The sequence below is a fragment of the Hyperolius riggenbachi genome, chromosome 2 (genome assembly GCF_040937935.1).
Source record: "Hyperolius riggenbachi isolate aHypRig1 chromosome 2, aHypRig1.pri, whole genome shotgun sequence".
NCBI classification, from domain to species: domain Eukaryota; kingdom Metazoa; phylum Chordata; class Amphibia; order Anura; family Hyperoliidae; genus Hyperolius; species Hyperolius riggenbachi.
This window is the reverse complement of record NC_090647.1, coordinates 134,949,951-134,965,290: the sequence shown is the minus strand read 5'-3', so window position 1 is coordinate 134,965,290 and position 15,340 is coordinate 134,949,951.

Sequence of the window (15,340 nt, the reverse complement as noted above, 5' to 3'; positions counted from 1 at the left end):
TATTAACATGGGCAGTCCTTATGTCTCCCTTTTAACCAGAGCAGATGTTATGTCTCCAACACAGCAAGTGCAGTTATTATGCCACCAACACAGCATGTGCAGATAGTATGCCCCCAACACAGCATGTGCAGATAGTATGCCCCCAACACAGCATGTGCAGATAGAATGCCCCCAATACAGCATGTGCAGATAGTATGCCCCCAACACAACATGTGCAGATAGTATGCCCCCAACACAGCATGTGCAGATAGTATGCCCCCAACACAGCATGTGCAGATAGTATGCCCCCAACACAACATGTGCAGATAGTATGCCCCCAACACAGCATGTGCAGATAGTATGCCCCCAACACAACATGTGCAGATAGTATGCCCCCAACACAACATGTGCAGATAGTATGCCCCCAACACAGCACGTGCAGATAGTATGCCTCAACACAGCACGTGCAGATAGTATGCCTCAACACAGCATGTGAAGACTTTATGCCCCCCAACACAGCATGACCCTAACATAACAAGTCATATGTCAGCCATAATGTCACCCAATGACCTACAAAAGCCTGCAGCACAATCTCACCCACACACGCTCGATTTCTGTAGAAACATATGCAGTACAACCATCTATTTTCCCTTCGCAAAGTAACCATTGCAAAAAGTAACCAGTAAACATTCCTGCACAGCAAGACCAAAATATGTCATTATACTTGTTGAAAGTCATCCCCTCCACCCGTACCCACTTTCTCCAGCAGCCTGGAATACAATCCCCCACACCTAAAGCAATCAGTGTTCAAAATACATATTTTCAAAAGTCGCCCCCCCACCAAAAAAAGAAAACAAAACTAAAAAGCGACCCCTTTCCCTAGTAATCGCATGAACTGCAAATTATCCACCCCTACACACGCTCACACACTGCCTTTACATTACATCATTATTATTATTATTTAGTATTTATATAGCGCCGACATTTTACGCAGCGCTGTACAGTGTATATATATATATATATATATCTTGTCACTAACTGTCCCTCAAATGAGCTCACAATCTAATCCCTACCATTGCCATATGTCTATATTATGTAGTGTAAGTACTGTAGTCTAGGGCCAATTTTAGGGGGAGCCAATTAACTTGTCCGTATGTTTTTGGAATGTGGGAGGAAACTGGAGTGCCCGGAGGAAACCCACGCAAGACACGGAGAGAACATACAAACTTTTTGCAGATAGTGCCCTGGCTGGGATTCGAACCAGGGACCCAGCGCTGCAAGGCGAGAGAGCTAACCACTACGCCACCGTGCTGCCCATAAGCATTACATCATTACATAATCATTGCATTACTTTTAGCCCCTTCACCCCCACACCATGCCCAGACGAGAACTCCCAGCAACCGCCATTCAATCACCCTGTGCCCAAAGAAGTCTTTGTGCTCTAGACAGTGGAGCATACCCAAGTGAAAACCTGCAGTCCAATTGGACAGCAGTGTAACCTGATGTGGAATTTGATTGGGAGCCAGTGAATGACTGCTTTCTGGTTTCCATGTTGGAGGGTGGAGCCAGCACTGCTATTCTATATGCGGGCCACCAATATTTAAAGATCAAGCTGGCTGCATCTATAAATAATACATTTTGTGTGTGGAGGGTGGTAAAAAGGCCTCAGGAGGCTGGATTTGGCCCACAGGCCTTAGTACCACTGATGTAGACTGTGGTGTGTCTGACCGTTCCTGATGGTACCTTCTGGTGGATCTAGTCATCAAATATGTCAATCGAGGTGGTTCCATATGTACTTTAAGTTCTGAGAAATTTCAGGGCTAGGGAATGGTGCTCAAAAAATAACTCATCAGAGATGGCAATCCTCTGTCAGTTGGTTAAGTCCAATGTCGGTAGTTCTGTCCTGTGCAAATTGTAGCTGTTTTTTGCAATCAAACCTCATGAGCATCGGCTAAAGTCACATTTGCAATATGACTCACTGTTTGTTTTTATATACTCATCATCTGGAAGCCCTCCTATTTATTTGGGTAAAAAGTGGCTCCAAATGTCTCTTCAGTCTGCAAACAATGTTGTTGTAAGGGCTTTTCTGTAACTGCAAAGTAGCTATCCACTAGGGATGAGTTTCCGAATTGCACAGAATTACAGAATTCCATCATTACATTAGAGTCAATACCTTCAACTTCCATGGTTAATTGCAAAGCCCCATAAATGCATTCTTCAACAAATTTGCCAGGTATCTTCAAACTCCAAAGAAAAAATGGTCCACAAAATGATAAATTACGGAATTCTGGTTTAAATGGCTCTGTAGAATTTTAAAAAATGTTCTTGTTCCCACTATTTTCCCAATGATACCTTGCAATTTTGGTGAAGATTACACTGGCGGGGGCTTTGCAATTAGTCGTGGAAATCAATGTAAAAATCAATATTATGAACGGTCTTTTTGGATTTTTTTTTTCAAATTTGGGATATGGTAAAACAATTCATACTTTAATTGCACCCATCACTCACTAAATTAAGAACAAAATTAGCAATGTCACTAGTAAGGATAAACCTAGAGGGTCTCGCTACTTTTACATTTTTTACCTTAGGACAATCTAGTCCAGCTTTGCAATCCACAGCATAATTTGGTGTTATTTACTATAATGTAAATGGTGAAATGCCATCGGAATTCCACGGAACACTGTTTGGAAATCAGAATTACCAGGCGGAATTTGGAATTCTATCAGATTTAGAATTCGACCGTTCCTTCTGTCCACATGGTCTAACAGATGATTCCTAAAGCGATCACATAGTTGCCCTTGTTTGTAATTGTAATTGTCAGATGACATATCAAGCTGAAATTGTGTTGGCAGATGCTGCATTGACGGCTATATATCTGTCAACAGTTCTTTTCTAGCTCTGTCAAATGGCTCTAATACCTCAATGCCTCTTGTTAGAAATGTGTCAGATGTGCACAATTTGCAAAGTAATAGTTTTCAGTGACTGATTTTAGTGTCAGAAGAATGCTGTTCCAATGTGTTGACACACTACTTGTTTTCTTGAGTGCCTAATTAACTTTGGTTTGCTTACAGACTGTTTCCACCTCCTTGCATACCGAATGATTTCCCCTAGTTACGAAATCACTTTCACGTAAACCAAAAATTACACTTAGATGAGGGGGAACATTTCATACCTTAATTGCACCCATCAAATTAAGAGTGGAAAACAAAATTAGCAATGTTACTAGTAATGATAACCCTAGAGGGACTTGCTGCTTGTACATCTTTTACCTTAGGACAAAATAGCCCATTAGAAGTCGTATAGATTGCAGTAGTACTTACATTATATTTCTATACTTCTTTGCCTATACAGTGTGCGACACGTGAACTGAATCCAGAAACAGACTGAATAAACATAGATTCAATACAATGAAGGGAGAAAACATAGTGGCCCTTTTTTCAATTCACTTGTTTTTCTCCTATTTTTTCATCTTCTGTTTAAAATATCTTTTCAGCACTCTGTAATTGAAAACGTATCAAAAAGAAGGTGAAAAGTACTGTCAAGATTATTCTGAGTATTTTCTTGCTTGCTGGTGGCTTTCAATGCATTTAAAAGGGCCTATATGCAATTCACTTTTCCTCCTGAGTTTTCTCCTGGGTTATATTTTCAAAACTTGGGAATACAATACCCTTTATACCACCAGCAAGCAAGAAAATATGAAAAATAATTTTGATAGTACTTTTCCATTAACTTTTTGGTACTTTTTCAATTGCAAAGTGCTGAAAAGGTATTTTAAAAAAGACATTGAAAAATGATCTCCTAGGAGAAAACTAAGGATAAAAAGTGAATTGCATATGGCCCAAGGTATGAAAATTTCACCAAGGAGAAAACTTAGGGGAAAATGTAAGTTGAATAAGGGCCCCTTATGTATGTACATTATTCTGCAGCACACAACCAAGATCTTTTACTCCTATAATCAATAATCATACAGATCCCACCATATACAGATTATGAGAGATTTATAATGAAGTGCAAGAAAGATTTCTATAGGATTTTCCAACCAAGAGCTCAAACCCTTAATGGTTTAAATAGATGCTTAAAAAACCGTCACTGACTGTTCAGTTATTTTTATCCAGATCAGATAATTTGGGTGCAGAGGTCATGAGAGGGTGTAAATGGCACTTTGGTGCAGGGGGCTTTTGGTGCAGGGTGAGTCAAATGACGGCTCACCCTGCTGCTGCACACATTTGGGGGGGTGTTAAATTATACTCCTCCCTCCAAGTTGTCACAACTCAAACGGAGAAGTAATTTAGGGTCTGGCAATCGCTGCATCCCCAAATTGCCCATGCGCGGGGTGCGGACTAAAGCATTACTGAATATAGCCATGGCAAGCTTCACCGATACGCGCCGTGTGGCAGGTGCCAAAAAGCTATGCTTTGCTTAGAGAGATACAGATGCTGCTGTGAGAATCCGCTCAGCTGCCTGCGCAGGCAGGCAGCCTTTTGACCATTGTTTAGGTTTGCATGCTGCAGGACTCTGGAACAGAGACCTGTCTTTCCATTGCAAGTTCTGGTCTGTTCTCTTGCTGGGGAATTTGCATACATTCGTTATGCAAATCCCCTACCTGCCTTCTTTGATGACTGGCACTATAAGAGCTTTATGTTTCCCAGAAGGCTTTGCTGGTCATTTCCCTTCCATGGTCTGTTCCTGATGGACACTGCTGGAGTGTCAGCCATTGCTATCTAGTATAGTTAATTCCTGGGGGTTGCTTTAGGCTCCCCTTCTAGCCCAGTCAGGTTGTATTATCTGTATTGCCTGTTCTGTCTTGTCTTGCCTGTTGCCATTGTCCTGTCCCAACGGTGGTGGACAGGAAATGGTTCTGATCTCTGTTCTTGGAGTATAGCTGGTGCAGCGGTTGCTACCAGCTATCTCTTCTGTTCTGTCTCCTGGGATCGCGCTAGCTACTTTTCGCTAGCGCTGGGGATCCTTCTGTTCTGTCTTCTGGGATCGCGCTAGCTACTTTTCGCTAGCGCTGGGGATCCTTCTGTTCTGTCTTCTGGGATCGCGCTAGCTACTTTTCGCTAGCGCTGGGGATCCTTCTGTTCTGCTACTCTGTACCTGGATCGCGCTAGCCACTTTTCGCTAGTGCTGTGGATCCTATCTCTCGCTTGTCCCTGTTTTCGTGTGTCTGTCTTGTCTGCTACGCTTGCTGGAGGCTCGGTGAGGTAACCGTTAAGCAAGCGCTCGCGTCCTCTGTTTCATGTTTGTCTGTTAATGGTTAGTTAGGCGTGCTTGTCTCAATTGTGCTTATCACGTGGAGATCGCGCATAACCGCGTGCACTGTTGCGAATGAGTGCGGTGTTCACGGTTAGCTAGCGTTTGTTATTTTCCATATCTCCTTATTGTATTATTTGCTGTGCCTTTGCTACCCTCGTATTCTATTCTGATCTGCCTTGTGTCACGTCTGGCGATCGCACCTCTCGCGATCGCGTTCCTATTTCATATCTGCTGTTGTGTGTGAGCGGTCGCGGGGTGGCGACTGGATTGGCGCACACACATACAACCTGTCCCTTTGCTCAATCTCATTCGCAATCGCCTCTCTTGCGATTGCGTTCTGCGCTTCGTACAATTCCTGTCTGGCATTTGTGGAGGTACAGAGGATTGGTTCCTCTGCACTCCTCAGCGCCATCTGCCGACAGGAATTTCCCTCTACAGGTGCGTAGCACCTTTTGCTGGGTGCCTGCAATTACACGCTTGTGGAGGATTTCCGCCATGTCAGCACACGCGTTGTGCGCTGATCACGGAGAAAGTTCCACAATCGTTACAGCTGCCATATTTATTGCCTTTTAATTAATTCCAATTGCCTGGAAGTCTTGCTGATCCTTTCATCTGCAGTTGTGTCTGAGTGTGTCGCCGGTCTACTAACGCCCCTCCTGAGCTGCACAGCGGCATGTATAAGCCCGACTGCCCTGCACTGGCACTAAGTTCGGCCCATAAGTGCTCGTGCACAGCTTTTTTTCTGCATCCACGAGTGGCTCCATGCTACTGCGCTGGGGTATGAATCCCCTGGTGTCTAGGCAGTGCATGAATGAGAGTATGGCCACAAAGATAAAGAGGGTCTCAGTGGAGAGGTTGCGGTGGGTCAGGGAAGCCTCTGGAGCATCCATAGGCTTCCCCCTACTGATATAATATGCAACTTTTTGTTTTAACCACTACAGGATGATACACTATTTTAAAATGTCCTGTTGTTCCTCTTAATGGACCACAGGACGTTTTAAATCATCTTCCGCTGCTGCTGCCATGCACGCGCCCCCTGTCCCCCTGCAGGTACCTGTTGGGTCTTGAAGAGCCACGATTGGTGAAAGGGAAGAAATGTTCCCTGAACAAATAAAAAATGCGGACAAAAAGTAGGGATAATAAAAATTGCACCCTGCAGAAAGAAAACACAGAGACAACAGGAGCCCAAATGGTGCAGTATGTCACAGTACCAGAAGTATGTAAAATATGCGGATGACTTATACTCACAAAGGTGGGTTGCAGAAGAGCAACCGACCACTAGAAGCAGGTGGAGATGTATAACCCCAACTCCACTAGGGTGACCAGACGGAGCTGGTGATGGTCGCACTCTTGATAAAAAGCAAACCTCAAATGACCTAAATTGGTTAAAGAGAGTTGATCCCCTTCCAAAAGGAGGGTGAAGGCACAGGATAAAGGGGAAAGAGGCGCCCAGAAAAGATAAAATGCGTTAAAAACAAATAAAATGAAAAAAGTGAGTTGGCTTACCTCAATGAAGACAAATTCACATATTAATAGAATTTTATTGCACTGGCAATGCATTTCGTTGGTGCATACCCACTTCCTCAGGCCAAATAGCAGTGTCTAATAGTGTTTGTAGCCACAAATAAGGCTGGTTAGTCTGGACATCTAGTGGTTAAAAAAAACATCCAAAAATAAAAATACACATTTACTTTAAATTAACTCCTTTGTACATTAAATACAAATAAATAAATACATCCTCCCCCCCTCCCCAGGAACCTAAATAAAACACTTGCAAAAAATGACACTTAAAAGAGAAAAAAAAATAGTTACCCTAGGGACTGAAATTTTTTAATATGTATGCCATAAGGGTTGATTACTGTTATTTTTGCTTGTATGGGCTTGTTATTAGTGATGGACACAAAACAGAAAAATACACCTTTATTTCCAAATAAAATACTGCCACCATACATTGTACTAGGGAAATATTTAAAATGTTGTAATAACCGGGATAAATCGGCAAATAAAATGTGTGGGTTTTAATCACAGTAGTATGTTTTATTTTAAAACTATAGTGGCCAAAACCTGAGAAATAATGAATTTTTTCAATTTTTTTCTTATTATTCCTGTTAAAATTATTTAGAATAAAATAATTCTTAGCAAAATGTACCTCCTAAAGAAAGCCTAATTGGTGGCAAACAAAACAAAGGTAGAGATAATTTCATTGTGATAAGTACTGATAAAGTTATTGGCGAATGAAAGGAAGCAGCACTGAAAGGTGAAAATTGCTCTGGTCCATTAGGGTTTAAACCCTTGGGGTGAAGAGGTTAACGGTACAGGTTTACTTTAATAACATTTGAGTACATATTCTTTCTGGGTCTGTTGCTTGGAATCAGCAGGACAGCCAGAAAATTGGAATAGTTTAAAGGAAAACAAGGGGCAATGTTCACATCCTTCTCACTACAGTGTCCCTTTATTTTTTTTTTAAATCACAGACTCACAGCAAGCATTCAGATCAATTGTTCTGACTCCTCTCTGACTTCATTGCCTGAGTGCTTTTACAGGACTCAAACTGCTATGCCAAAATACCAGTGTCACAGCCAGTGATTTGCCATTTCTAATAAAATGAAAGTGACAGCTGTCACGGAACAGCCTTGATAGACGCCCAGTCGGCCAAAACGCAATCGCGGTCGGTTTGCGACACTAATCGTTAAACCGAGATGTGATGTGTAATCTCCCTCTGACTAGATGGGAGGTTTGGTCTTAGCTGAGAGAGTCCCTGTAACAGCCCGGGGGGGGGGGTGGTAATTAGCTTGGACAATGCTCGTGTCCAAGAAGAATGTTTACTTTTAATTACCTCAGCTAGTTGTCCCTAGTCACCAAATGGTGACTCTATTCGGAGAACGGCTGCCCTCACAGTTGGGGGCCAGACTGGCCATCTCCGACAAGGGCAGATTTGAATGCATGCGATGTATGGTTTCTTGTCTATTATATGGAGACCGTACATCGCACAGCTATAAAATTCATATAGTCTTATTCGGTAAAATCTGGCCAACGTGCTGATATGAAATTCATCGCAATAGCCCGTCCGGTTATAGAGGTATGACCCTTCTCAAGAACTGGATCCGATGCCCTAGTCATGTCTGATGTCATATTAATCGATATTTGCTGACAATCATGAATCTGCTATCCATTGGTTTCTGCGCAAAGATCGCGACCACAGCTTGCATGGTCTGTGTGCTGAAACCGATTGGAAGGCAATTTGCGGTCTGGCCACCAGGGGCCCTGTGACAACAGCTTCCATGTTTGTCTCTAGATGCCATATTCTGCACTTTAAAAAATAAAAACAAAAACAAATAATAACATGTTAATGAATGATCAGCTTTTGAATTGCATACCAAGAAATTCTCCTGGTCTCTAGGCTGATCACATCCTCTCATGCTCGCACTCAGGACTTTACACAAGCATCATCTCTCATCTGGAACTCTCTTCCACAGCCTGTACGTCATGCTCCAAACCCGGAAATCTTCAAACGCACTCTTAAAACACACCTGTTCAGACAAGCTTATAACATTTTATAGCCCCTATTTACATATCTGTTCACAATGTAATCAGAGACAAAGGCTCACTTGCCTCATCCATCCGCCCCCCACCTCCCCCCACCTCTCCTTACCTATTGTGTCCTCCCACTACCCTTAAGATCAGTGGTCCTCAAACTAAGGCCCTCGGGTCGAATGTGGCCCCCAGGCTTTTTTACCGGCCCCATACACAAAATGTATTACTTGTACTGTAGATGCGGTCAGCTACAACTTTAATGGTGGTCCGCATATAGAATAGCAGTGCTGGCACCACCCATCCACATGGAAGTCAGAAAGCAGTAATTCGCTGGTTTCAAATCAAATTCTACATCGGGTGACACTGCTATCCATTGCAGGTTGTCACCTGGGTATACTTCACTGTCTGGCCGGCAAAGACCTCTTCATCATTTTATGTATACACGGGCCCACCAGCAGTCTGAAGTATGTTGACCTGGCCCTTGACCCCAAAAGGTTGGAAGATTGTAAGCTTGCAAGGGCAGGGTCATCCACTCAATGGTTACTGTTTTTGTTGCAAGACTTGTGCTGCTTGAGACTCTGCTGTACATGTTTTGGTTGTACCTATGTTCCCCTTGTCATCTTATTGTGCTTTGTAAAGCGCTGCTAATTATGCTGGCGCTATATAATAATACAAGTTTGCCTAATAAACTGGAACAGCGCACCTCAACAATGTGAACATCCTTTAAGTGGCTTGTTGAGAGAAGGATTTCCTTGTGAAAGGGTTAATCATCTGACCAGGTTGCAAGATCTATGGCAGTTTGATTAAAAAGCTGACAAGGAAAGCAGCTGCTGCTGGTATTAATGTGTTCTGAGAGAGCAGATGGCCTGCCTATTTATCAATAACAGCCACACTTTCATTTGGAGACAAACCGTAAGGTAAAGTTTTCCCCACCGTACGGCTATATAATCCAGTGCTTCGCCACCGTATATTATGTTGCTATAGCACCATCTAGTGGTTTATTTACATTACAAAACAATGATATTGATTACATAATGCATATTTTATTGTATTTTATCCTTGACAACTACATGAACAACTACTAAATTATTGCAATATTGTAAAGGCTATAAGTGATACAATCCCCTAGATGATCATTCCTCCAATTGGATCATCCAATTTGATTGTCATGATCAATCATACAAAGTATGGTAAAAAAAAGTATTGTCAAAATTATTATTTCTCTTGCTTGCTGTTGGCTTAAAAGGCATTTTATTGATACAATTTAAACATTTCACCTAGGTAAAAACTTAGGAGAAACGAGAATTGAATAAGGGCCACATCGTTTTGCTCTAAAGGACACCTGGGCCCATATGCAATCAATTTTTTCTCCTGAGGATCAGTAGGACAGCCAGGCAATTTGCATTGTTTAAACGGAAATACTGTATTTTTTGGACTATAAGACTCACTTTTTCTCTCAAAAGTGGAGGGAAAAGTCACTGGGTCTTATAGTCCAAATGCAGGGAGTTCCTGACTTGTGAATGCTGCCAATACAAACCTCCAACCCTCCACAATGTTGGGTACACCCTGTACTGTGCCCATGCAGAGGAGGACACAGGGTGACAAATAAAGGACATAAGGGGACACAAAGGGGCATAGACGACACAAGGAGGACAGAGGCGGACACATGGGGAAAACAGGTGGACACAGGGAGACGCAAGAGGTACAAGGAGCATGAGGTACAAAGGGGGCATAATCCACAAGATGCCCCTTCACCATGGATGCACCAGGTTTAGTATATATATTTTTCCCCTGGTTTTTATCCTCTAAACCTAGGTGCGTCTTATGGTCAAGAGCGTCTTAAAGTCCGAAAAATATGGTAAATAAGGCAGCCTCCATACTCCTCTCACATCAGGGCCCATATGCAATTCACTTTTCCTCCTGAGTTTTGTCCTAAGAGATCATTTTTCAACTTCTTTTTAAAATAACTTTTCAGCACTTTGAAATAAAAAAAAGTACCAAAAAAGTCGATAAAAAAAGTACTATCAAAATTATTTTATTAGCATTGTCTTGCTTGCTGGTGGTTAAAAAAGCATTTTTATAGACAACGCTACCACCTAATCCAAGTTGTTTATTTCATTTTATAGACAAGTTTGAAAATATACCTAGGAGAAAACTCAGGAGAACAATTTAACAGCGACTAAAAGTATTCAGATATAGACCCTGAACAAGCATGCAGATCAGATGTTTGACTGAAGTTTGACTGGATTTGCCAGGAAACTGGTATTGTATAAAAGTAAATAAAAAGGAAATGAATATGTTTGCCTCCTTACCCCTCTCACTTCAGGTGTCCTTTTACGGGAATTATTACACTATACAGTGCCTCCAAGTCTAATGCAAGCCAATGGCATTGTACTTGTGAATTTAAATGCAAATTTTCACTTTATTAAGTCAATGGAAATGCAAATTTAACTTTATGTATGTAAAGTTAACTACATACAAATTCATTTAAATTAACTTAATTGATATGCATATAGAAATTGGAATGCAAAAATTAGCATTAAAAAATGTAAACAAAAAAAGAAGAGAATCGGATGCGAAAAATCTCAAATCGCAGAATTGCAAAAACATGCAAAAAAGGCCAAAAAATGCAAGGATAAGGGTAAAGGCCCCCTTATTCAATAATAAATGATTAAATGCATTCCAGCACTGCCCATCCTCACATTATTGCTTATGTTTGGCATACAAATCTATACAAATCCAAGTCCTGCCTGACCTACGTCTCTGACCTGGTCAGCAGATACACACCTGGCCACCCACTTCGCCCCTCCATCAACCTCCTCCAAACCACCCCGCTCATCTCGCACTCTCACGACTACAGGACTTTACTAGAGCTGCCCCATCCTGCAGAACTCTCTCCCACTGCCCATCAGGCTTGCCCCCTCATTTAACACCTTCAAACAAGCCCTCAAAACTCACTTCTTCAGGGAGGCCTACCCCACTTCAACACTGCCCTAACTCTCTTTACCAAGAACCCCTCCCTCTAGATTGTTAGCCATTGGCAGAGTCCTTTCTCCTAATGTATCATAATTGATTGTGCACTCTACCCAAATTAATGTAGTGTATGATCTGACATTGTATTACTACCTGTATTGTGTTGTGTACCTTATTGCTTATTACTTATATTGTGTTGATGTATCTTATTGCTTATTACGTGTATTTTGTTGTCGGTCACCCCTGTTATCATTGGCTGTAAACGTATGTATTGTACAGCGCTGCATAATATGTTGCTGCTATATAAATCTAATAAATAATAATAAATATATACATCTGTGGCACGGAACAAAGGGAAAACATTTAATATGCCTTCCTGGATCCTATGTGATTATGCCAACTCTCATCTCAGTACAGTGAAAAGATATTGTATTTTGGTTTGATGCCTGCCGGTAGACATGCTATGAATAGAGATGTGGCGAACTGTTCGGCCGACGAACATCTCTGGAGGTTTTACTACTTCCAGGTCGCTCTGACCCGGAGTAGTACGTCTGCTCTGACCTCGTTCATGACGTCACACACATGCGCAGAAAGTGCCCGGCAACAGGAGCGCGAAGGAGGACGCGCTCCGCTGGGCAGCGCAGGCGTACTGCTCCGGGTCAGAGCGACCCGAAAGTAGTAAAACCCCCATGGATTCAGAAATGTTCGCCGGCGAACGGTTCGGGAACCGTTCGCCACATCTCTAGCTATGAATCGTTGTGGGCCATTTTAATGTTTTGTTTGTACATTACCAGAGACCTTCACAGCATATTTAGATGAGTACATGGCTGGACTTGTTCACACTGGCAAATGAGATTGGAAAGGCAGGGATATTCACCATAAGCTAATGCAACCTATGGGACCATAGAACACTACAAGATCTTGCCCAAAGAAAATTAGCAAAGTAAGCAAATATTCATACAGGAAAGTTTATTTTATTCCCCTATCATACTATATTATTGATTAATTATACTCCCCAATTCATATATTGTAAGCTCTATGATTTGTTGCTATAGGATGTTTTAGCACAGCTGTTTGAAGAGGCTTCATTGGAAACTGCAGCTGCAGCAGCATGATAGATGATCCCCCGTACCTAAATTCAATAGAGCAGTTTAGAGTTTTCCAATAGCCTATTGTTTTAACATAGAAGTAATGGATATCCTGTAATGACCACTAATTTTAAAATAAATATACCCAAAGAGAAAATGTATGTAAACAAATGGTTATTGGAAATGAGGTTTAAAAGCAGAATCTGGCAAAGAATTAAATAAACCATTAGTCTAATTTACTAAACCTCACAAAAAAAGATGTACAATCCTTTACTAACATATTGGGAGCGCTTGGCCATGATTTCGGAAGATAATTTTAAACTTTGATTTTTAGACAACTAGGGCTTAATTCACTAAGACAAATAGCATGCCTTATCAAAGTTAGTAGCAGTAGGGTATTGTACCGTGTTAGCCATCAGTAAAAGCAAGAAGTTTTAAATCAAGATGATACCATTTATTGGCTAACTAAAAATGAATAAGAATAAGCAAGTTTTCGGCCTTGCAGCCTTCGTCGGGCTTACATTCTGTTAGATTAAAACTAACAGGATGTAAGCCCGACGAAGGCTGCAAGGCCGAAAGCTTGCTTATTCTTATTCATTTTTAGTTAGCCAATAAATGGTATCATCTTGATTTAAAACTTCTTGCTTTTATCAAAGTTAGCACGCCTTATTAAAGTTGACACACTTTATCAGAGTAGCATAGCGAGCGCTACGAACCCACAGGGGCTCAGGGCAGAACAAGTGGAGCTCTCGTCATTGCCAATTAGCAGGCATAAGTTCACTATGCTACTCTGATAAGATGTGCTAACTTTGATAAGGCATTTTATCTTTGATAAGGCATGCTATTTGTCTTAGTAAATCAAGCCCCAAGAGTTCTTTACCTAGCTTATTAAAACTAGCATACTCTTCTTGAAACAGACATAAAAGTGTATTTCCTTGCACCATTTGTGAAATGTATTAGTCATATTGCCTACTTTATTTATAAACAGCACTGTAGAAATGGCTGTAAATGTGTAGCAAGTAATTGCCATATAGGGCCTGATTCAGAAGACTCACTGCCCTGTATTGCACACAAGATACTGACTTATTCAATTGTAATAGTGACTCTCATAATGCCTGTGTGTATACTATGTACATAAGATAGGAGTTTTTAGGCTAATTTCTGGGTAGTTTCTACTGCTTTTGTTAAGCACCAATGCGTCACTTATTACCACAGTGCTTTATTTCTTAAAAAATATTTTTACTTAAAGAAAAACATTTTACAAAAATGTTAAACTCTTTGTCATTCCTACAGCCTTGGGCTACACCACACGTATAATGACAATTTGGTACTAGGGGAGGTAAGGGTACTTTCCCCAACATCTGTGGACTTACGGTGGGATATGGAAGCCTCCATTAATACAGCGCATTCATATATGCATTTATCAGCCAGGATTTTGTGTTTGGAATCTCTTTAAAGTGAACCTTAAGCCAGAAAAACAAAATGAGTTTTACTCACCTGGGGCTTCTACCAGCCCCCTGCAGCCGTCCTGTGCCCTCGCAGCCACTCACTAATCCTCTGGTCCCCCGCTGCCAGCTAGTTTCGTTTTTGCCAACAGGCCCGTCAGGACTGGCCACGCTTAGCTTTTTCCGCGTTCCCAACTGTAATTAGCGCTATTACGGGCCGCAACGCGTACAAAAATACGCGTTGCCGCATATCTATGCGTGCGTAATTGCGTTCCGGCTCGCAATAGCGCTAATTACAGTCAGGAATGCGGAAAAAGCTACTCGTGGCCAGTCCTGATGGGCCTGTCGGCAAAAACCAAACTAGCTGGCAGCAGGGGACCAGAGGATTAGTGAGTGGTTGCGAGGGCACAGGACTGCTGCAGGGGGCTGGTAGAAGCCCCAGGTGAGTAAAACTCATTTTTTTTTCTGGCTTAAGTGTCTCTTTAACCCCTATTCCCCCATGCTGGGTGGTATGGCCAGCATGGCCAAGCCAAATTGTGTGCATCTCCATCCTCTGTTCCATACTAGATGACATGAAACTCTATGGCTCATATGCAATTAACTTTTTCTCCTGAGTTTTCTCCTGGGTGACATTTTTAAATTTGTCAATAAAATGCACTGAAAGCTATCAGAAAGCAAGAAAATGCTTAAAATAATTTTGATAGTCCTTTTTTATTTACTTTTTGGTACCTTTTCAGTTGAAAAGTGCTGGGAAGTTATTTTAATTTGAAGATGAAAAATTATCCCCTAGGAGAAAACTCAGGTGAAAAAGTGAATTGCATATGGCCCTGTATGTCTCATATGTTGTCATTTTTTTAAAATAAATTTTTTTCTAAATAGGTAGGGCGTAAAAGGTATCCCCTTTACCTATTTACCTGGACACAGGGACCTTAATCCACATGCAAAGTGGGAATGATCAGATAATTTTTTCTACCCCTCTCCTGCAGAGCTCCCCTCCCCGTGTCATAGACCATGCAAGCTGTTATGGAACAGGTGGCAACATGGGCATAACTATAGGGCAGCAGC